The 24119-nt window shown below is 44.4% G+C and overlaps 2 pseudogenes; both read right to left on the bottom strand.

Moving 5' to 3' along the window:
• Positions 1 to 3221: 3221 nt before the first annotated feature.
• LOC101822485 lies at positions 3222 to 7650 on the bottom strand (annotated as a pseudogene).
• A 2393-nt stretch (positions 7651 to 10043) lies between these two features.
• On the bottom strand, positions 10044 to 15247 carry LOC121137858 (annotated as a pseudogene).
• Positions 15248 to 24119: the final 8872 nt, after the last annotated feature.

Genomic DNA, 24119 nt, shown 5'->3' with positions numbered 1-24119 from the left:
GAAGCCTACAGAACACCAAATAGAGTGGACCACAAAAAAGTTCCCTTATCACATAATAATCAAAACACCAAACATACAGAATAAAGAAAGAATATTGAGAGCAGCAAAGGAAAAGGCCAAGTAGCATATAAAGGCAAACCTGTCAGAATGACAGCTGACTTCTCCTTGGAAACTCTGAAAGCCAGAAGGTCCTGGATAGATATTCTACAAACACTAAGAGACCACGGATGCCAGCTCAGACTACTATACTCAGCAAAGCTTTCAATCACTAGAGATGGAGAAAACAAGATATTCCATGACAAAATCAGATTTAAACAATACATATCCACAAATCCAGCCCTACAGAAAGTACTGGAAGGAAAACTCCAACCTAAGGAAGTTAACAGCACTCATAAAAACATAGGCAAAAGAAACCACTTTCAACAAATGGTGATAGAATAACTGGATTTTGGAGTGTAGAAGACTCCAGAGAGATCTATCGCCATGCACCTAGGTAGACACCCTCACTAAAACCATCATAGATAGGTAGAATGGGACACAAAGACAGAGCAGAAGTTCTATATTCTCTAAGTCTACAGAAAATGGTGCTGGCAGAAGCATGATGTTGGACAGGACATGGATGTATACCAACATGTATTCCCCAGAGAAAAACAAGAAGACCTTGTGTTCTCGTGTCTGGTCTGTGTCCTTCACGGTGTCTCATGGCTCTCTCTGCTTGCTGGGATGGACTACAAAGGCCTTATGGAGCAGGGAAGTTGGGTCTTGATGATTTGAAGTATTTCCTTTCCAGGGGCTGATGATCAGTACAGAGGTTAGGGGAGCAGAGGAATGTGAAACATCTGTGTTTAAGACATTTCCTGCCTCTGAATCTACTGAAATATGTGCTCAAGGGAGCAAAGGCAGGTAACTTTGAACACCTTTACCATGCCGCTATGGGAGGAGCCCAGGGGTTTTCTGTCCAGGGGAAGTCTGAGCATGGGCTCATCTTTTGTGTGGATGTCATAAAGTTATTGACAAGAGATGAGATGACATTGGGGTCACTTGTGCCTTGGGTCTGGGAATCCTAGGCTCAGTTCAGGCTCTATCCTAACATGGCTGATGCTGTTTTTTGGATCAGTTACTATCTTTGATAGAAGTTTATTTATGTCCTCTGTAAGGATACACAATAATGGTTTTCAAAGATATTTTAAGCCATAGAATCATCTCCTCAAAGTAAATGTAACACCTAAACTAAATACATATGTAACTATGACTTCTAACATACATGTTTCTTTGTTTCTCCATTCTTCTTTGTTTATGTTGTCTTCAAAGTCTCCTGATCCTTAGTGTGACTCCAGTACCCGGTCAGAAACTGTGTGCCACCTACATTTCTTCCCATATAAAAGCATGTCTTTGAAAGTTTCCTGATCCAAAGAGAGATTGTACTTCATCTCCCAGAAGATTGTGATGCTGTGTCTATTTGGGACAGTGAGGTATTAAACTGTAGCTACCAGTCATATTATCTGTTAAGTGTGTGAAAGGACAGAACCTTGTGCCAAGGCTGCTTGGATTTTAAGTTTTTTGTTTCAGTTAAATGAAGCATATTTTAGTTTGTTTGCTTTGAAACAGAGTCTCTTTATATCCTTGGCTGGCCTTGGGCTCAGAGATTTACCAGCCTCTACCTCCTAATCCCTGGATTAAGGAATGAGCAACCCTGTCTGGCAGCTTTGATTTTTCTTTAATAAAGTTACCCCAATACAGGAAGATTTTTATTTAACATAAAAACCACACATTCTGGCAACAGTCTCATGCCAATGCCACCTAACAATGAGAAGACAATAGTCTTAGGAACTATAGAGACAACAGTAACCAAAAATCTCTAATTATCACTGGTACTTCACACCATTTTTTCATTTTTCTTTATTTCACATCTTCCTAACACACATTTAACTCTGCTTCTGAATTATACTCCTGAATGTATTCATATCTTATGATTTAAAACTGTGTAATGGCTCTGTATCTGTTAGCATTAAAATAAATACAAGACAGTCTTAGTTCTGCTGTTCTTTCCCCTAAGTGAAAGTGATACTTTCTGAATAGTTTCCCACTAGAAGCTAAAGTCATTTCCAAACCTCATATACTTCACTGCTGACTGATGAAAAAGTAGAAATTTCTAGTTTTTGTTTGTTTGTTTTTCTTTTGTTCCACTGAAGATGTCAAAGACTGACATAGGCCAGGTGACCAGCAGGGCATCTCATCCTAGAGGCCAGCAGTGACTAAGCTGAGCATGCTCAGAGCAGCTCATGCTGCTGAGTGACCCTGTGCTGTGGATGCTGAGCACACAGGGACTGAGCTGACTGGGAGGAGCTTCTTAGAGCTGAGCCTGTGGGAGGTGTGCAGGTTCTGGAGAGACACTGAGTGCCCTGGCCTCCATGGACACTCTGTGATGCCGCATTTGGTCTGGTCCTTTGTGAGGCTCTCCTTGCCAGGTTGAGATTTAGGCTGGCACCACAGGACCTACTGAATGGAGCCACATGTGGATTTGGGTGTCCTAGGCAGGCAGATAAGAAGTAGGAACATGCTCAGATCGACTGGACTGTACAGCACAGAAGTTGATAGACTCATCTCAGCAGGCGTGAAGAGAAGGGGGTGGAGCTAGGAGGCCCAAGGAAGCTAGCCCTGTGTCCAGAGGAGGACAGGGAAACTCGTCCTAGATGTGGAACAGCCCTTACTGAAAGAGCTGTCACTTAATGGGGAAGCTGTGGGACAGAGATGCTGTGCCCATGGAGTCCCATCTACAGTGACCCCAGCTCTGTCTCCCGTGTCTCAGACCAACGGTGATTTTCCTCTCCTTTCCTCCACATGACACAGAGGAGGAAAAGTTCACCCTGGACACCAAGACTAGAGATGCACAAATCTTCTCTTGAAGGTGCTTGGCTTTGGCCTGTCACAAAGTCAGGGTCTACAGAGTGGGGCAAGTAAAACGTATCTGGGCAATGGCCTTGCCTGAGCCTTGGGGTGTGGGGTGTGTTGGGAGACCAGAAAGCAGAAGAGTGCCATTGGCCTGCTTGACACAGAGTTGATCCCCGTGAATGCACAGAGAGCCAGGCTTTCCATTCAGCAAGAGACTTTATTGAGTTGCTGGTTTCTGTACTAGGACAGCCCTGGACTCAGATAGGGAAGACAGTGAGTCAGGGAAGGGTCTGGTTTGCTCTGTATTTATCTGTGTTTTACCGTTTCCTTTACCCATGATTGGAGAAAACTGTTAGTTTGCCGTCAGTACCTCCAAAGGCTACGATGCCTGTAATCACTTGGTTAAACTCGAGAGGACCCCCAGAATCTGCCTGTGAATGGAGAATTGCCACAAGGGACACAGCTTTCTAAAGTCTCCTGGTGTCAGGAGGACTGTGCAAATTCTCCTTCTATACCTGCTGCCTTCACAGCAGCCCTGGTCAGCTCTGAGACCCTAGTTAGTTACTAGTGTCTGCTATTCCCACGGAGAAAGGTCACAGCAAAGTATTCCCTTGATGCCTGACTCTAGGTCCCAGATAGCTTTTCCCCTCCCACAAAGCCCATATATGATGAAAATCCAACTTACCATGAAGGCAGCATGCTTAATCTTCAGGTTCCCCGCACATATATTAGTGGTTTTGTTGTAATAACCTGGATAGCAGGACTCACACTCCTGATCCCTCTGCACCGTCAGCTCTGCCTCTTGAAGTGTGTTTGGGGATTCGCCCTCAAGAGCCACTATTCCCCAACCCGTTACGGAGCACAAGTCCCTGGACTTCACATGGTCCTTGGGCATGAACAGGTGGAGTGGCCTCACAGCTTTAGTTCTCTGGGCTTGCCTCTGCAGCTGTGGGGAAGAGGCAAGAGTCCATCTCATTGACAGCTGGGCTGAGACCGCATGCAGGCCAGGGTGACAGGGAGGAAAGGAGGAGGGGCGATCCCTGGTCCAGGGTGAGGACAGGTCTCACCTTCAAGAGCATGATGTCACTGGAGAGGTCCTTAGGATTATAGTCAGGGTGTGGAATGGCTTTTGCCACAGGGATGATGTGCTGGTCTCCTCCTGTGCTGTGACACCATGGGCTCCCAGAGTGACTTTCATAGAGCTGGGAAGAGAGCAGAGTTGAGACGAGACATGTGGTGTGAGAGAGGACACCATCCAGGAGGTGTAAGAGGCAGGGTGCGGATCTAGCTGAGGCGACTGGAGACAGGAGCACCTCGGGGTTTGAATTATTATTCTCTTTTAGACCCCTGGAGGCTCCCTCTTGCTCTAGAAAGTATTGTAAAGTTTGCGTTGACTCTTACGCAAGGAGGTGTACTTTCTACCTCAAGCACTGCCTTAGTTTGACCAATGTAAATGCTTTAGTCTCAAATGTGCTTGCGGCGCTAGCGCCACAAGCAACTCCAAGGTATCAGGAAAAGAGAGACCAGACGTACAAACTGTTTGTACTAAGAGAATGAATGTATTGTCTTTACTGCCAGGAGAGAGAGAGTGTGTGAGTGTTCATTGCAAGTGCTAAGAGGTCCCCCTCTTGTAAGAGGGAGGAGCTTTATATACACGTTTACAACACAGTGGAAAAAAACCCAGGTAGAAGAGATCATTGTTTTCCTCCTGTTAGATGTTGATGTCAGAGGGTCAAGGCCAGGGCAGTAAGCCAGGACTAGAAAACAGGAAGCACTTGGACTGGAAAACAAGTTTCACTTGTAGGCTGACCAGCAACTCACAGAGACCCCCATGGGGCTGGGGCCCAACATCTCCCCCCTTCTTTATATATAAATTAGCACCTGTCTCAGGTGACTAGGATGTTAATGTCAATCTTAGTATACAAAAACAAACATTTATAAACAATATTTGGGGATGTGGGTGTCATTCTTTTTAAACTACTTTTTGCTGTTAAGGGGCGCTGAAATACCATGGGGATCAGGACAAAAAAACAAAACAAAACCCAGAAACCTGTTGACGTTCTTGTTTTTGTGGTCTGTAAGTCTGTATCATCTCAGATGTTTAAATGTCGGATCACCTGGGCCACTGCTTCAGGTGGTCTTGTTTCATCAAACCATACTAGTCTGGAAGGAACCCACAGTTTTTTTTGTTCTGTGGAAACAAAGTAGAAATTCTTTTTCCAAGTAACCTGTCCTTATATTTAAATTTAGAAGTCAAAGCATTTTTAAAACATGTAAGTTGGATTAATTTAGTAACATTAATAATCAATTGTCTTTTGGCAGTTTTTGTTTTTTTCTCAGCAATTAAACAATTTAAAGATACCACAACTGTACACAGTATCTAGACTCTCTGTGTATTTTTTATTCTATATATTTTTATCTTTTTCTTTTCTTTTACTTAATACCAGTACCTCCTTTATTAACCGTTACCAATTTTTAATTTACCCACTTTTAATCCACCCTCCAACTGAGGGCAATCTCTTAGGGTCCCCTTACTTTCCCAACCTTTATCGGGCGAAGACCTGGAGATTTAGTCCAATCCACCCTCCAACTGAGGGCCATCTCTCAGGGTCCCCTTACTTTCCCAGCCTTTATCGGGTGAAGGCCTGGAGATTTAATCCAATCTACCCCCCAACCTAGGGTGATCTCTCAGGTTCCCCTTTCTTTCCTGACCTTGGTGTCAGGCGAAGGCCTGGAGATTTAATCCAATCCACCCTCCAACCTAGGGTGATCTCTCAGGGTCCCCTTACTTTTTTGACCTTGGTGTCAGGCGAAGGCCTGGAGATTTAATCTAATCCACCCTCCAACCTAGGGTGATCTCTCAAGTAAAGTCTGGAGGTTTGACCATTTAATTTTACTATTAAAAGTTGAGGTACCTGTCTTTAATTCTTTTTTTTTGAGTCTCTCCTCCCCTGAGTCTTCTTTTTGGCCGATCTTTTTTAGTCTTTCCAAGTCTCTCTGGATCTCAGTGGGACCTCCAATTGTGGCGCCAGCGCCACAAGCAACTCCAAGGTATCAGGAAAAGAGAGACCAGACGTACAAACTGTGTGTACTAAGAGAATGTATGTGTTGTCTTTACTGCCAGGAGAGAGAGAGTGTGTGAGTGTTCATTGCAAGTGCTAAGAGGTCCCCCTCTTGTAAGAGGGAGGAGCTTTATATACACGTTTACAACACAGTGGAAAAAAACCCAGGTAGAAGAGATCATTGTTTTCCTCCTGTTAGATGTTGATGTCAAAGGGTCAAGGCCAGAGCAGTAAGCCAGGACTAGAAAACAGGAAACACTTGGACTAGAAAACAAGTTACACTTGTAGGCTGACCAACAACTCACAGAGACCCCATGGGGCTGGGGCCCAACAGTGCTGCTGGCTTTGACTTCTCACCCTGTGACCTCAGGGTTTCCCTGTTTTCAGACTTCCATTTTCCCAATCCTGGCTTCTAGTGAGCTCTCACGGGGGGCATCCACAAGTACAGGACAGGAGCTCCTGTTGGGGTCTCAGAAAACCTGGGCCTGCTGATTTACCTCACCTTCCCAGGCAGTGAGCAGCTGTCAGCACGAAGTTGTCTCGCACCAGGAAGCCTCCACAGTGACTCTCATTCCCGTAGATATCCACAAACTCAATAAACGCCATGTAGAGGCGAGAGTGGGGCTTGACCTCATGTCAATGATCTTCTCTGAAAGAAAAGGCTAGAATATGGGGTGTCTGGGAGCAGCAGATGAGATCAGGAGGGAAGGTCTAGGGAGGGTGCAGGCGATGGGATCTGCAGTTCCCAAGCCTGTTATGGACAGAATTCCTTGCAAACAGAATAATCTTTGTTGAATCTTAAGCCGCAGCCCTGCTCTGAGAAGGTGTGGGGAGCACTTGTCCTTGAGATCCTGCTTTACAAATACACGGAGGGACAAGCTCTAACTTAATGAGGAATGGAGCCAAGGGAATTGCTTTGATTCTTTCTTGGTTAGTGAGTCTCCAAAATACTGCTAACGTCTAAGTTGGTATCATTTTCTCACCTTTTCCCCCAAGCTTTATGTGGTGAATTTTCTAAAATTCTCCTATTCTGGTGTCCAACTCATCTTAGGTTTTCAGTAATAATTTGTCAGCATGAATGAATGGCTTCTTGTTAGCTGGAGGACTTGTAGGTCTGAGTTCATGGAATGCAGAGCCTGGGGACTATGGAGTGTGTGATGGCAAAGACGGGAATAGCTGGGGACCTCTGAGGGAAGTGGAGGGGCCATGAACGTTAGACTTCAGAGCTCATGCAGTGTGCAGTGCGGGCCTCTCTCTTCAGCAGGCTGAGGTGGAGTTTAATAACCGATGCTACTCTCCTAGAGCTTTTGGCCTTACTCCATTGCAGGCTGGTTAGTAAAGATCCCTTATCCTGTGCTTGATTAAAGTTAAAGATGTACTTTTTTGTAGGTTTTAATTCTATGTAACATCTCTGTCTTAGCATGATCTATTCTCCTAGTGACAAAAAGAAGTTGAGAGAATCTAGTGCCTACCATGACTTCCAGGAAATCCTCCCTTCTTCAGATATTATTCAGGACCTATACAATGACAGACTAGGTCTGGTGTTTGTATAGGGCCTGGGTTCAGAAAGTGCTAGAACTGGGTAGAGAGTCCCCAGAGGCATTGTAGGATGGCACCTCTGAGACAAGGGTGTTCACTCACCTGCACCAGCTCCAAGTGGCAGAAGAAAGGTCAGGAGAATCAGGACAGGTGACATCTTCCCAGGGAGGCTGCTCAGATTGGAGGAGGACAGTAGACACAGCCCTGGAAGGGACGGAGAATGTGAGTGTTCAGTGCCCTCACAGGCATTTTAACCTGTGCACCACTGTTTGATTGGCTCTATTAGTTAAGGACGTTTCCTGGTTTGGGTAAATACACTGTCAACACACTGACATCTTATGAGCGAAGCCAGGATAAAGGTCAGGAAAAGAGGGCTGGGGGATGTGTTTGTGGGGGGGCTGAGACCCCAGGAAGTCCTCAGTGACTGCCCTAACTAGTCTGTCCTTTTTACCTCTTACATTCTGGGCATTCTGGTAAGATCTCTTTTGGTTTCTTTCTTTCTTTCCAATTTAAATAATACTGGCAACCAATTAATCATGTAACAGTTATATCATTACAAATACACAGACAAACTTATAGGGTAATTAGCGAGACTTGACACAGAGCCATATTTGGCTAAGCAGAGTTTCAGCGCAGCATCTAGTTAACCTCTGGGACTTCTGACTATACAGTGGAATAATCTGTTGGAATAGTCTGGTGAATTCACCTAGGATTTTATATAATAAACAAAGAACTTGATTAGATCCTGAGTGATTATTTAGAGGACCAGAACCAGGTGTGAGACACACAGGGATCCAGCTCTTGAAAAGTCTGCTATTGACCCCACAGAGCCACCCAGAGAGGCTTTCTTGTCTTAATCATGAACTGCAGTACTGATATTAATTGGATCAGAACTAATCATCCAGTCCAGGCATGTGTGACCTTTGGCCTTTCTGGGCCACAGGAAAGGGATAACTGTTTTGGGCTACACGTTACTCATACAAGCTGTGAGGAAAGAAATAAACTTTTCCCTGAAAGAGAACCACATACAAGTGACACAATATCTGCACATATAGAAAGACAACAAAACTCTTAGAGAATACAATAATATTAGTTGCTTGGTGACGTTTATACAGAATCTTTCCAAACCGTGGGTCAGGCTCCATGTTTGTGATGTCTAGAAAAGGGTTCCACATGAGGTACATTGAAAACGAAGACTTGCAGGGTTTCCAACTTTCTTCCCTTTCCACACACTACTTTCCTGAACAAAGGAGATTATGCACAGGGCACTCTCAGAATACAGAGGATTTAATCATTTTTAAATGCCACTGCTTTGTGAATTCCCATTATAGATCCATTTGTGCCGCATTGCCCTGTCTAGTGGCACGGGAGAACAAGGTGAAGTAGGAGTCTACAGTGCACATGAAAGAAAACCAGGGATCTACAAGTATTAGTTGAAGAAGTCAAAAAGGTACTTCTAGCCTAGCATCTCTTGGATCCCTCTAGATCAGAAACTGCTACACCCTATGGGGCCATCTGGGGGTTGGCACAGGCTCAGCCAGCCTGGCCTAGGTGGCTGGAGTCAGCACCAGGTGACTGGAAGCCCATGTGTAGCTGGACTAAGAGTTGAGGAGATTGCAAGTGTTTGAGCCTTGTAAGAAGATGAGTGAAAGGCTGGTTTAAACCAGGGCTGGGGGAGGTGGGGCTGGATCAGAAGCTACTGGAGGCTAGAGGAAGTCAGTGGAAAACACTGGAAGCCAGCAAGGGGCTCAGAAGCTGACTGAGCTCTGAGATGGGACATGGGCCCTAGCTGAACCCGGGACCATCAGAGGGATGTCTCAACCTGCTAGACTGCACACAGTTAAGGAGGAGCTTTTACCCAGTCCTCTGGAGACGGCAAGGTCCTGGAAACAGGAAAAACCCAAGGCTCTCTAAGTTTCCAGATTGTAATTTCCACCTACCCCAATACTTAGATTCTCTGCAAAATGTTGGGACTTGATGGTGGGTTAGACATAGTAGGGATTTCCTAGTCCCGGGGAGATTCATTTCTATAGGACTCAGTATGAAAAGAAGTAACTTAGTGTACGACACCTCAGTAGTATTGTAGACTCCTACTTGTGTTGTGAGGAAGTTAACCTTGGGGGTTGTATATGGTTGGATACTGTTTCACACACCTTTGAGCCCAGCACTGGAGAAGCAGAGGCAGGTGGATCTCTGTGACTTTAAGGCCAGGTTGGACTACATAGTAAAATCCAGGTCAGATGGACTACATAGTGAGATCCTAGCTCAAAAATCAAACAAATAAACGACTCACTAATCCTAAACATATACAGCTGATACATGTGTAGGAATTGTGTAGCCTGAAGTTCCAGTAGTAGGAGGGGCTGGGGAAGAAGAAGGAAAGCTCTGACCAGGAAGGTTAGCACGAGAGTGGCTCCAACAACACAGGACATCAGTGTATTCACTGTGGAGATCAATTTACTATGAATTTCCAGGCTTTCCTGCCCACTCCATGTGGGCATTGCCTGTGACCAGACAAACTGGTCAGACACAGCTGGGTTTTACCACCTGTTAGATGGGCTTCATGCTTTTCTTTATCCATTGCAGGAAAGACACGACTTTAGTGAAGATTCCTGGAGCAATCCTCTTGGATTTTCCATAGGACACAACTCCATAAGCTCTGTTGTCACACATGAGGGGTCCCCCAGAGTCACCCTGTGGACAGGGAAAGAAGAACTGAACCTGGTTCCCCTGGCTCTGCTCTCCCTACATCCTCCTGGGAAGGTTAACTGTTAACTGTTAGGTCACAGCAGGGACAGGTTTTCAAATTCCCTCAGTATCAGAGCACCCTGGGTGCCCGGCTCTTCCTTCTAGCTCAGTCCCACACTTCCCCTGTAGCCCTCAGGGAAACTCTGGGGTAATTTATGCTGCTTTGGGATGGGATGTTTCCCATCTTCCACTCTTGCTACCCCATGGAGAAACTGAGAGCTGGCTTTGGGATGTCACTTCTGTGAGCTGAGGCTCCATGATGAGTTTCTTCGATGCCCTGTGTGTTAGGCGTTGGCATTTATCTCTAAGCAAGAGCTTCAGGGTTGAATTTGATGCAAATAAGATTGGATCAGCACTGACTTCCCTGCTAAGGACTGCTGTGGTGTTTTCACAGTGGTGTCTGTGATTTTCTATAATGAATAAGGACCATGATTAGATCTAGAATGATTATTTAGAGGACTAGATCCAGGAGTGAGACACACAGGGATCCAGCCCATGAAAAGGCTGATATTGACTGGAGTGAGCTGAGAATTGAGCTTAGAGAATGAGAGTTAGAGCTGTGCGAGATCAGCTCCAGGATGTGAGAGGCAGGCTGGCCTTGCCCTAAGAACTGGTGTGTGTGTGTGTGTGTGTGTGTGTGTGTGTGTGTGTGTGTGTGTGTGTGTGTGTGTGTGTTGATATCCAGATACCGACAGAGAGAGCAACCTGGTTTCCAACTTTACCACCACAGTTTTATGTTTTTCGTATTTTTTTATTTTCCTCCTTTCATACTTTATGACTGAGAGAGAGGCTGATGTGTGTTACTCTGATCTCAGGTAATTTCTAAGGTGGGGCTGAGATGTTTTAGTTCTAATTTTACTGTTAGTGAGCTTAACACTTTGAAATAATAGAAAAATAAAATATAATCATACTATCTCCTCTTCATCTCTCAACGTGCACACAATTCCCCAGCCCCTTCAGATTCAAGGCCTCTCATTCCTTTGTTGTCATTCTCTTTTTCTCTCTCTCAACATGCAAGGAGATAAAGTATAAATCCAATGTACAGTTACGGTTTATTATTGCTTGAACACATATTTCTTTTAGGTCTGACGACTTGGGGTTGGATATCCCTTAGGGGAGCTCATCTTAGGGAAGACTACTTCTCCCTCTCTCAGTAGTATATATTTACCTGTTGCTCTTCATCGTGGGATGGGGCCCCTGGCTATTTCCCATACACTTTGGAAGGTCAACTGGTGTTGTCATTGTTCAGGGTTTGTTTAAGCAGACATGTTGCTGATATTTCATGGGTGTGGTTCCCTTGTCATATCTAGAAACATTTATTAATAGATATTTACCTCTGGATTACATGTCTGTATTTGGATTTGTGCTTGGTTTGGGTATATGCATGTGAGTGCAGGTGCCCTTGGAGGTCATAGGAGCTTAGGTTACAAATGATTATGAACTATTCAACATAGGTTCCCAGAACTGAACTTGGATCCTCTGTGAGAGCAGTGTGTTCTGTTGAGACTTCCAGGCATCTCTCCAGTCCTGTGTACTCAATGCTTGAAAGTAGTTGCTCACACATGTAGGTGCTATAAAAATTGGTGATGCAAATACAGAGTGACTGTGAAGTGTGAACTCTGCTCTCTGAGAAGGACCTATAGAAGCCCTGCAAGTTTGTGAAGAGACATGATCACAGACATTTTCCTGTTGAATGAAGGATTGCAGTCCAGGCAACCATTTGAAAATGGGCAGGTACATTTGCAGGTAACACATGTACTGACTAAAAATGGACTTGGGAGAGACTTGGGGACAGAGTCAGGGGTGGGCTGGAGCTTCAGGCTCAGAGCAGCATCAGAGGGTGCCTGGAACTTCAGGCCCAGAGCAGTGTCAAGGCAATCACGAGCCTCAGAACCAGGAGCAGAGTCCATGGGAGCCCCAGCCTCAGTCCCGGGAGTGAGGAGTGATCACTGGGTGAAGCAACAGCAGCTCTTTCCAGCACTAGCTTCCAAAAACTGTTGAAAAAAGTTCCTCTGGGTAAGAGCATCTGTGTCCCAGCCAGAAGCCACTGCCATTTCTCGGTGGGAGACCCTCTGCTACTATATCTGCCAGTGGACCCTCATCCCCATCTGGGGAGCATCCACCAGAGCTGTAGCCTCGACTTCATCTCAAGGAGTGACCACCTGAGCATTGTGCCCACTTCTACCAGGAGGAACGCTCACCTGAATGATGTTTTGCTCTACATGTGTCTGAAGGAGCAGTCAAAGGAACCACAGCCCCTAATTAAACCAACTGGAGAAAGGGAGACCCCTGAAGCACAAGCTCCACCTATACCAGTTAGAGGAAGAGATGCGTAGACAACAAGGTAAGAACACACTCAACTACATAAAGAGCAAGGTGGTGGTGCTCTAGCTGAGGGGACTTGAGGAGACAGGAGGGTCTCGGGTTTGATGTGTTTTTCTTTGCTTCCCAATGACTTGAGACAACTGGGGGCTCCGTCTTGCTTCTAGGCAACTTTCCAAAGTTAGCATTGACTCCTACTGTGTGCGTTCAACCTCAACTACTGCTTTAGCTTGGTCAGTGTCAGTGTTTTCAACTAACTGTGCTGCTGGCACTGACCTCTCACCGTTTGACCTTAAAGTTTCCCTGTTTTCAGACTCCCATTTTCACAGTCCTGCCTTCTAGCGAGCTCTCACAGGAGCATCCAGAAGTACAGGACAGGAGCTCCTGTTGGGGTCTCAGAAAACCTGGGTCTGCTGCTTCTCCTCACCTTCTGAGGCAGTGGGCAGCTGTCAGCACGAAGTTGTCTTGGAGTAGTGGTCGAAGCATGATTTGCATTTTTGGTCCTCTTCAATAATCAATACAGCCTCTTGGAGCACAGCAGTTCCTCTAGTGTCGTTGAGAGATGTTGACCCCCAGCCAGGCAGGCGGCACACACGCCCTAGCTTCACCTGGGCATTGACCCTGGGCAGCTTGAGGGGCCTCACAGCTTTAGTCCTCCTGGCCTTCCTCTCTAGCTGATGGGGAAGAGGCAGGAGAGAGCAGCTCAGCCAGGAGCCTGCTGGCCTGGGACACTCTGAAAACCAGGAAGGCAGGGAGAAAAAGCAGGAACCAAGCAGGAGGGGAGGGGCAATCCCTGCAGCAAGCAGAGCACAGGCACCAGGGGTGGGGATGTGTGGATGGGGGTGGCAGGTCTCACCTTTAAGAGCATGATGTCATTGGAGAGGTCCTTGGGATTATAGGCCGGGTGTGGAATGGCTTTTGCCACAGGGATGATCTGCTGGGTCTCCTCCTGTGCTGTGACATCATGGGCTCCCAGAGTGACTTTCATTGAGCTGTGAAGAAATCAGAGTGGAGATGAGAGGTGTGGAATGAGAGAGGACACCATCCCTGAGGTTTAAAAGGCAGGGTGGGGTCTACCTTTGGGGACTTGAGGGGACAGGAGGGTCTCAGGGATTGAGGTGCTTTTCTTTACTTCTCAATGACTTAAGATGCCTGGGAGGCTCTCTTGCTCTTAGTCAATATTCCAAAGTTTGCACTGACTCCTACTGTGTGCGCTCAAGCTCAACCACTGCTGTAGTTTGGTGACTGTAGTTGCTTTCAACTCACGTGTGGTGGTGGCACTGATCTCTCTAACACTTTGACCGCAAAGTTTCCCTGTTTTCAGACTTCCATTTTCACAGTCCTGCCTTCTAGCGAGCTCTCACAGGAGCATCCACAAGTATAGGGCAGGATCTCCTGTTGGGGTCTCAGAAAACCTGGGCCTGCTGCTTCTCCTCACCTTCCCAGGCAGTGAGCAGCTGTCAGCACGAAGTTGTCTCGCACCAGGAAGCCTCCACAGCGACTCTTCTTCCCATCATCACCCACAGACTGAATAAATGCCATGTAGGGGCGGGAGTGGGACTTGAACTCATGGCCCCCGATGATCTCCTCTGAAAGACAAGGCTAGAATATGGGGTGTCTGGGAGCAACAGATGGGGTCAGGAGGGAAGATCTAAGGAGGGTGCAGGCGATGGGATCTGCAGTTCCCCAAGCCTGTTGTGGACAGAATTCCTTGTACACATAATAAGCTTTGTTAAGTATTAAGCTGCCCCTGCTCTGAGAAGGGGTGGCGAGCACTTGTACTTGAGTGCCTCTTTACAAATATGGAGAGACAAGTTCTGTCTTCATGATGGTAGAGACGAAGGGGGTCCTGCATGACTTTCCTCGGTCCTTTCCTTGTTAGTCTCCCCAAATCCACTTGTGTCTTCATTGGTGTCATTTCCTCATCTTTTACCCTGAAGCCCTGTGAAAGGGGGTCTTCTAAAATTCTCCCATTCTGGTACCAACATATCTTGTATCTCCGTAAACGCTTTTGGCTACACAAATGAGTGACTTCTTGATAGCTTCAGGCCTGGAGATGTAGAGTGTATGTGACATTGGAGAGTGTGATGGTAAAAATGGGAATAGCTGGGGACCTGCAGAAAGCAGTGGAGGGCAGACAGCTAGTGAGTGTGCAGTGCAGGCACCTGGTGACCCTGGGCCTCTCTCCTCAGCAGGCTGAGCGTGGAGGGTGCTAAATGATGTTACTATTCTAGAGTGGTGGTTTTACCACATTGCAAGCTGGTAAGTAAACATGTCCTTGTCTTGGGCTCAAGTAAAGTTAATGATGTAGATTTCAGTATCTTTGCATGTTCTGTAACATCCTTCTTTAATGGATGATCCCCTCTCCACGTGCAAAAAGAGCAGAAAGTCTATAGTGTCCACTGAGTCTTCTGAGGACACCTCACTTCCTCAGACCTTGCTGAGAATCTCACCAGTGACAGATTCTCATATGTGGGTTGGTGTGGGACCTGAGGTTCAGAAAGCTCCTGGCTCAGTGCAGGACAGTTCCTGTTTAGAGCTGAGCAGAGAGTCCACAGAGGTATTATGGGATGGCACCCCTGAGACCGGGGTGTTCACTCACCTGTGCCAGCTCCAAGTGGCAGAAGAAAGGTCAGGAGAATCAGGACAGGTGACATCTTCCCAGGGAGGCTGCTTGGGTTGGAGGAGGACAGAGTAGACACAGCCCTTGAAGGGATGGAGGAGGTCAGTGCCCAGTGCCCTCACAGACATTTAAACCTGTGCACCTCAGCTCTGATTGGCTCTAATACTTAAGGAAGCTTTCTGATTAGGTAAAATGACACTGACACCATACTAACATTAGCTAAGGTGGGATACAGATCAAGAAAGGAGGGTTTGAGGCTGTGGTTGCGGAGGGGTTGAGACCCCAGGAAGTCCTCAGTGTCTGCATTGAACCAAAGTCTGTCCTTTTTACCTCTTACATCCTGTGCATTCTGGTAAGATCTCTTTTGGTTTCTTTGGTTTCTTTCTTTCCATTTGAAATAATACAGACAACTGACCATGAAAGAGTTATGGCACTACAGATACACAACAAATTGATATGGTACTTAGTGAGACTTGATACAGAGCTTATTCGGCTAGGCAGAGTTTCAATACAGCATCTAATTTACCTCTGGGACCTCTGATCATACAGTGGGAATTATCTGCTGGAATAGTTTGATGAAGTCATCTTAACTCACTCTGATTCTCCTAAACTGCTAGGACATCACAGAGAAATCTCAAAAGAAAGTGTTTGCCCTGTGACCAATGATCATGTCTTAGGGTCATGCAGAGTTAAGTATAATAACCAATTGCAATGACATGTACTGGTGACCTGTTTGTTAGGTATTGGCATTTATCTCTAAGCAAAAGCTTCAGGGTTGAATTTGATGCACCATAGGATTAGATCAGTGCTGGCTTCCCTGCTGAGGACAGCAGTGGTGTTTGTTTTCCACAGTGTTGTCTAGGATTTTCTATAATAAACAAGGACCTTGATCAGATCTAGAATGATTTTCTGAGGACTAGATCCAGGCGTGAAACACACAGGGCTCCAGCCTGTGAAAAGATAGATATTAACTAGAGTTAGCTGATGATCTAAGCGTCGAGCATGAGATGGTTAGAAATGTGTGAGATCAGCTCTGGGATGTGAGAAACAGGCTGGCCTTGCCCTAAGAATAAGTGTGTGTGTGTGTGTGCGTGTGTGTGTGTGTGTGTGTGTGTGTGTGTGTGTGTGTGTGTGTGTGTGTTGCCCATGGAGGTTAGACTAGGACAATGGATGGATGCTCTATACCTGGAGTTACAATGGTTGTGAGATATCATGTGGATTCTGGGAACTGAGCCTGGGTCCTCTGGTAAAGGACTCAGATTAAAATGGACTTGTGAATATATCAGAATAGTGATATTCTAGATTTCTGGAAATCTAGAAATCCATTTCCAAATTCTCATGTCAAATATAATTTCAGGCCACATCACTGTTGGCAAAACTGTGTTCAGCTGTGTGGAAAGCACACAAATATGTGCCTTAATTTGAGCTTACTGTAATTTCACCTTCACATGGAACACTGCTGATGTGAAACATGGTGTCAACAGGTTGGTTTTCCCTTGCAGATGAGGTCAACAGTTAAATTCACTAAAAGTACACCCTCTAAGACGGTTTTCATTACCAAGCTCTGGAATAAATTTTGTTTATGACAGAAAAAGTTATTTAATAATTTTTTGGCAATATCTTTAGGTTGGCCATCTTTCTTCTAAAATGTAAATGATGCCACCACAGTTACCATGAACATATTTTATGAACTCCTGGCATTGGGGATGACTTTATCCATTGACCCTTTGGAAATTAAGTTCTAGTGATGATTTATGCCATGTTACCCTTTTTAATGCTTTAAATTTAATGCAATAAATTTCCTTTTAAAACAGTTTTTCTCATTTGACAACTTCATTCAGAATCCTCTGTATTTTGGTCATTTTTAGACATTATTGTTCCCTGTCATCTCCCTCCAATTCCCACTTGGGCCTCTTCTCTGTGCATAAATATTCTGATGTCTTATGCAAGGACACGCCATTAAATATGAGTTTAGGCTGGTAATTGCACTGTCTTCTCTTAATTTAATGAGGTCCTCAAGCTTTTCTTTTCACCTTCATCTTTTATTTTGTTTTGTTTTTCTGGGACAGGATTTCTCTGTGTAGCCCTAGCTGTCCTGGAATTTGCCGTGTAGACCAGGCTGGGCTTGAACTCAGAGAAGTTCCTGTCTCTGTTCTCCAGGACTGGAATTAAAGGCATGTGCCACCATCACAAGCTTCTTCTGTCTGTTTTGAATTTTGTTTTATTCTATGATATTATAGAAGTCATGCTGTGATGAAAATAATAACACGTAAGAAATTGTATTTACCTTTATTATGAGAATTGACAAGAGAATAGAAAACAAGGTTTGAGTATTACAACACAACATCTCTGTTGCTGACACAGTGCAGAGACACAGCTGAGTGTAAGGTGGTGGTTGGCTGGTGTTTCGTGAGGTGTGGCCCGGGTGTCTGCTCTTTTTTTAATTTAAATTAGCAACAAGCTTGCTTCACCTGTCAATCTCAGCTCCCTCTCCCTCCCCTATTCACCTGCCCCTCCAACCACCCTCCACAGCCCCCACCCAATTCCCACTCCATTCCCCAGGCAGCGTGAGGCCCTCCATGGGGATATCCAGAGATTGACATTTCGTTCAGGTCAGGGCCTTGGTCTTTCCCCCAAGAATCCAGCCTGAGAGAGCATACCTCACTGTAGGAGGGGCATCCAAAGTCCATTTGTATGCCAGGGATAAATAATGATCTACTGTCCAAGGCCCCACAGATTGGCCAGGAGTCCTGCCTGACAACAAAATTCAGGGGGTCTAGATCAGTCCGATGCTGGCCTCCCAGCCATCAGCCAGAGGTACAAGAGCTCCCCCTTGTTCAGTTCAGCAGTTTCTGTAGGTTTCACCAGCCAGGTCTTGACCCCTTAGCTCATCATTCCTCCCTCTCTGTCATTAGGTTCCAGGAGTTCAGTTCAGTGTTTAGCTGTGGGTGTCTGCCTCTGTTTCCGTCAGTCACTGGATGAAGGTTTGAGGATGTCATATAAGATAGCCATCAAACTCATTATCAGGGATGGGCATTTAAGGTAGTCTCTCCACTATTGCTTTGTTTGCCAGGTGTTATCCTTGTAGATCTCTGGAAATCTCACTGGTGCCAGATCTCTCCTGAAGTCTATAATGGCTCCCTCTATTATGGTATCTGCCATTCAGCTTTCCTCTATTCTTTCCCCCACTCATCCTTCCTGATCCCCCATGTCCTTCTCTCCCCTCGTCTTCTCCCCCTGTCTTTTTCCAGGCTCCCTCTCTCCTCCCCTCATGCTCCCAATCTGACCAGGAGATCTTGGTTCATTCTCCTTCTCTGGGGTACCATGCATATCTCTCTTTGGGTAAGGTGACTGCTCTTAATGATGAAAAAAGAATGTGTACTTGATTTCCAAATAGCATTAAACACCCATTATCTGCAATGATAAAACATCATTGATAATTTCTGCATTTCATTTACTACAGCACTAGGAACACAAGCAAATTTTATGATGCCAACTTTGACAGTGCAGTTGCAAGATAAAATACCTGAAGCCTCATTCTACCATCAAACTAAGTCCGGCATGTGCATCCATAGCAAGAACACACATATATTCGCTTCACATGACATTGGAACATGTCATCTACAAACTTTATGCTCAAATAATCACACACAAAAAATCTCAGTGAGCTTTTGATTTTATGTTGGGCTATATTTATACCAACTCTGGGTCACATGCAGCCTTCAGGCCACCAATTGGACACTCTGAACTAGTCTATAAATATTGAGTGGTTTTTTTTGGCTCTTTTCTTTATCAATTTTTTAAATTGAAAATAAATATTCTTTTGTTTGTTTTATTTTTTATTTTTAAATTATTTTAATTTTAAATAGCTTGTTTTACATATCAATCCCAGTTCCCTCTCCTTCCTCCTGCACCCCCTACCATCCCCCCAGCCTCCCACCCTATTGCCAATTCCTTCCACATAGGGGATATCTAGAGTCTGTCATTTCACTCAGGATAGGGTCCAGGCACTCCCCTAAGAGTCCAGGCTGAGAAAGCATCCCTCTTTGTGTTATGGACACACGATGTCTGTTTGTATTCCAGGGATAAACACTGATCCACTGCTCAGGGCCCCATAGGTTGCCTAGGCCTCCTCACTGACTCTCACATTCAGGGGTTCTGGATCAGTCCCATGCTGGCCTCCCAGCTGTCAGTCTGGGGTCCAAGAGCTCTCCCCTGTTCAGATCAGCTGTCTCTGCTGGTTTTGCCAGCCCATTTTTGCTCATCGCTCCTCTCTCTCTGTCACTGGGTTCCTTGGGTACAGTTCAGTGTTTAACTGTGGGTGTTTGCCTCTGCTTCCATCAGTCACTGGATGAAGGCTCCAGGATAGTTATAGACATCAAGTTCATTATCAGGAATGGGCATTCGAGGTGGTCTCTCCACTATTGCTTAGCTTGCCAATTGGTGTCATCCCTTTAGATCACTAGAGGTCACACTGGTGCCTGATCTGTCTTCTAACCTATGATTTCCTCTTCCCCCTATTCTACCCCCCTCACTCAACCTTCCTGTTACCCCATGACCTACTCTCTCTTCCTCTTCTCCCCCTCTCTTCTTCCCAGATCCCACTCCCCCCCACCCCTCGCCATGTTCCCCATCTGTTCAGAGGATCTTGCCTCATACCTCTTCTATTGGGTACCATGCATATCTCTTAGGTTCTTTCCTGTTTCCCAGACTCTCTATCAGTGGAAGTGCAGACTGGCACTATCCTGACCCATGTCTAAAATCCATATATGAGTGAGTACATACCATGTTTGTCTTTTTGTGACTGGGTTACCTCACTCAGGATGGTTTCTTCTAGTGCCATCCATTACCTGTAAATTTCAAGATTCCATTGATTTTTCCTGCTGAGTAATACTCCATTGTGTAAATATACCACATTTTCTCTATCCACTCTTCAGTTGAGGGGCATCTAGGTTGCTTCCAGGTTCTGGCTATTACAAATAATGCTGCTATGAACATAGTGGAGCAGATGCCCTTGTTGTATGAATTTGCCTCTTTTGGATATATGCCTAAGAGTGGAATTGCTGGGTCTTGTGGTAGATTGATTCCCATTTTCCTGAGGAATCTCCATATTGATTTCCAAAGTGGCTGTACGAGTTGGCACTCCCACCAGCAGTGGAGGAGTGTTCCCCTCTCTTCACATCCTCTCCAGCATAAATTGTCATTGGTATTTTGATTTTAGCCATTCTGACAGGAGTAAGATGGTATCTCAGAGTTGTTTTGATTTGCATTTCCCTGATGGCTAAGGATGTTGAGCACTTTCTTAAGTGTCTCTTGGCCATTTTAGCCTCCTCTATTGAAAATTCTCTATTTAGTTCTGTAGCCCACTTTTTAATTGGATCATTTGGTGTTTTGGAGACTTGCTTCTTGAGTTCTTTGTACATTTTGGAGATCAGCCCTCTGTCAGATGTGGAGTTAGTGAGTATCTTTTCCCATTCTGTGGACTGCCTTTTTATCTTGTTGACTGTGTCCTTTGCCTTACAGAAGCTTTTAGGTTTCAGGAGGTCCCATTTGTTAATTGTTGATCTCAGTGTCTGTGCCACTGGTGTTATGTTCAGGAAGTGGTTTCCTGTACCAAGTCATTGAAGAGTATTTCCCACTTTCTCTTCTAAGAGGTTCAGTGTGGCTGGATTTAAGTGGAGGTCTTTGATCCATTTGGACTGAAGTTTTGTACATGGTGATAGACATGGATCAGAAAATAAATATTCTTTTCATACAAAATATTCAGATCATGGCTTTCCCTTTCTGTAACTTTCCAGATCCATCCACTTACCCCAACCATAAACATTATTAAAAGAGAACTTTGTAAATAAATAAAAACCTACCCCAAATTAACCAGATCCGAAGTCTATACTACTCAATGAACTTCTATACAGTTAGAGTTGGCAATCAGAATGGAAGCTGAGAAGCTTCACTTAAATGTCACACTTTCAGTACTGAATACATTCTATGTGCTTATCCACCCACAACTAAGACAATAAGAATACATGACAGAAATGGAACTCAAAAATATTCTTTCAGAAGTCGTGTCTATCACTTGTGTTCACTTCTTCCTCATTGCCTTATATTTACCCTTTCTTGTTAACTGTCTTCACATTATACTGTACACACATGTGCATTTGTTTACATGCTATAGTGCTGGCTACATTCTGCACATGGGAGAAAACATGTGGTTTATTTCTCTCAGAAGTTTGAAGATATTACAAAAGGAAATTACAGGTCAGGTGCTAAATGACAGAAATATACTTCAGGTTCCTACCTAGTCTGAACCCATTGTGAAAATAATCTATACAGCCAAAATTAATACACAGAATTAATGAATATAATGACTTTCAAAATTCCCAAGTCATATTTGACAGGGCTAGGAAAAATAACAAAAGAATTCATGTGGAACCACAGGCAACCCCAAATACCAAAGCAGTCCTAAGGAATAAGAACACTGCTGGAAATGTCTCACTACTACACCTGAAATTACACTGCAGAGCCATAGTGATACACACAACCTGATCCTGGTACAAAAATAGACAGGAGGACCAAAGGATGAAACAGACTTTCTATGCATGAAATGGCAAAGCAATGACCACTTAATTTTTGACAAGTGGGCAAAATACAGGAGACAAACAAAAAATCATTACAAAAAATTGATTCCACAAATGGTACTGACAAAACTGGATACAGAAGAGTGAAATTAGGTTCTTTTCCTTCACTGTCTATGAAAATCACTTAAAATGTATATAAGGAGCCAGTTGTTCCGTCTACAAGACCTGAATGTCTCAGGAGTCACAACCCAGTGCCAGAGTTCCATAGGATTCCTAGAGAGCTGCCAGTCTCACCAGGGATGGAATCCTGAAGAAGTAGGTTCTATTGCCAAGAAAGGAGACCTCAGCAACAAGGTGGATGTAGCTACCAGAAAGCATGAGGACAAATAGGCAAAAGGCAAAACCTTCCTACTTTACTTCCATGCCCTTTTATGTGGGCTGCCACCAGAAGGTGAGGCCCAGATTTGGGATGGATCTCAGCACCTCAAATACTCTAATTAAGAAAATCCTTCAGATTTTGTGTTTTAGTTACTTCGAAAAGCAGTAAAATTGACCACCAAGATTAGCCATCACAGCGTATTACCAAAATACACAAAGAATTTCAGAAATTAAACAAGGAAATCAAACAGTTAATTAGCCAAAAGGCCAGAGAATTAAATAGATGGTTAAGACAGAAATGAAGAAGGAAAGAACAAAGGAAATAAAGAAGGAAAGAAAGAAAATATAAAAGAGAAGGAAGATAGTTAGAGTCAATAACTACATTTAAAATGTGTTCAATATCTCTAGCCATTAGAGAGATGCAAATGGATACTGTTTGAGACGTCACTTCACGCCACTCAGAATGACTGTCATCAACAAGCCTGACCACAAAGGTTAGAGAGGATGTAGACAGAGTGGACACTTCTTCACTGTTGGTTGGGTGTACAGATGTATACAGCCACTGTGGAAGTCAATTAGGAGATGTGTCAAAATATTAAAAATAGAAATAATATAAGATCTAGCTGTTTTAGCCTGGACATTCACTTAGAAAATGCTATACCCTACCATATATGTACTTGTACCACCATATTTATTGATGTTTTATTCACTAGAGGAAATAATGGGAATCAAACTACTTATCTATCAGGTTATTAGTGGATAATGAAAATCCAATACACACACACACACACACACACACACACACACACCACAAACTAGCTGATAGAATGTCATTTCTGGAAGACAGTTTACATGCCATTGAGATACTTTCTAAGGATGAGAATATTAAATATTTGGAATCATGTGTAAATGACAAATGCAAAAAAATAAATGATTCCATGATGTCCTTAGAAAATTATTTGTACCAAGAACTTCAAGAGCTCAGAGAAACAATGATGAATAGACTGCAAGGTGTAGAAGACATCCAATCTGATACTTCAGGTCAGGCAGGCAAGAGGTCAGGACAGGGGTTTCCCAACACCTCTCAAATGCTGGAAAGATCTCCCTAAAGTTGCTATGCATTCACCTATGGTTTTCCCAGTATCTGTAACAGAAAAACCAGCAATGGTCCTATTGCTTATCAATGGGAACCTATACAGATGAAGGACCTAAAGAGAATCAAGGAGGCCATTGTTTCATATGGTATTCATTCTCCCTAGTCAGAGAGCTCTCATGGGCCACTGCAAATAGAGTAAACCCAAAAGACTGGGCCCAATTAGCCTTGTCAGTGCTTGAAAATTCTTGTCAAATTCAATGGAGAGCTTTATGGAGGCAAGAGGCAAAAGCCTTAGAGATTCAGGAATTAAAGAAGAGTCATGAAGCACCCCAAGACAAGATTCTTGGGGAGGGTGCTTACATTGACATGAGCACCCCAAGACAAGATTCTTGGGGAGGGTGCTTATATTGACATGCAGGTTCAGTCTGCATATGATGAGCATATGTTGTCTTTATGCTGTACAGCTGCTTTGAATGCTTTGTATAAGGTTTGTGAAACAGGAGAGATAATGCAACCCTATACCAAGGGTCCAAGGGAAAGGTTCACTGAATTTTTAGAGAGGTTATCCAGAGCAATAGAAGTACAAGTAGCAAATCCAGAATCTAGGTTACTCCTTATAGAATCTTTGGCATATGAGAACGCAAATCCACAATGCAGGCAGGTCCTTTGGCCATTAAAAATAAGATCAGTGCCATTGGAGGAATGGGTCCTATATACAGCGAACCTGGAATGTAAAAGTCAGGATACAGGAGCTTGGGTAGGTGAAGCTATTTCTACAGGCTTGAGGAGGCACCAGGATGCCAAATACCCTACCCGTGACAATATAGAGGCCTGGGTAGGGGAGGCAATCTCCAAAAATTTTAACAGACATAAAGATGCCA

This window comes from Mesocricetus auratus, unplaced genomic scaffold (assembly GCF_017639785.1).
Source record: "Mesocricetus auratus isolate SY011 unplaced genomic scaffold, BCM_Maur_2.0 Super-Scaffold_100707, whole genome shotgun sequence".
Taxonomy (NCBI): domain Eukaryota; kingdom Metazoa; phylum Chordata; class Mammalia; order Rodentia; family Cricetidae; genus Mesocricetus; species Mesocricetus auratus.
The sequence above is the reverse complement of the archived record's forward strand: the minus strand, read 5'-3'. Positions and strand labels throughout refer to the sequence as shown.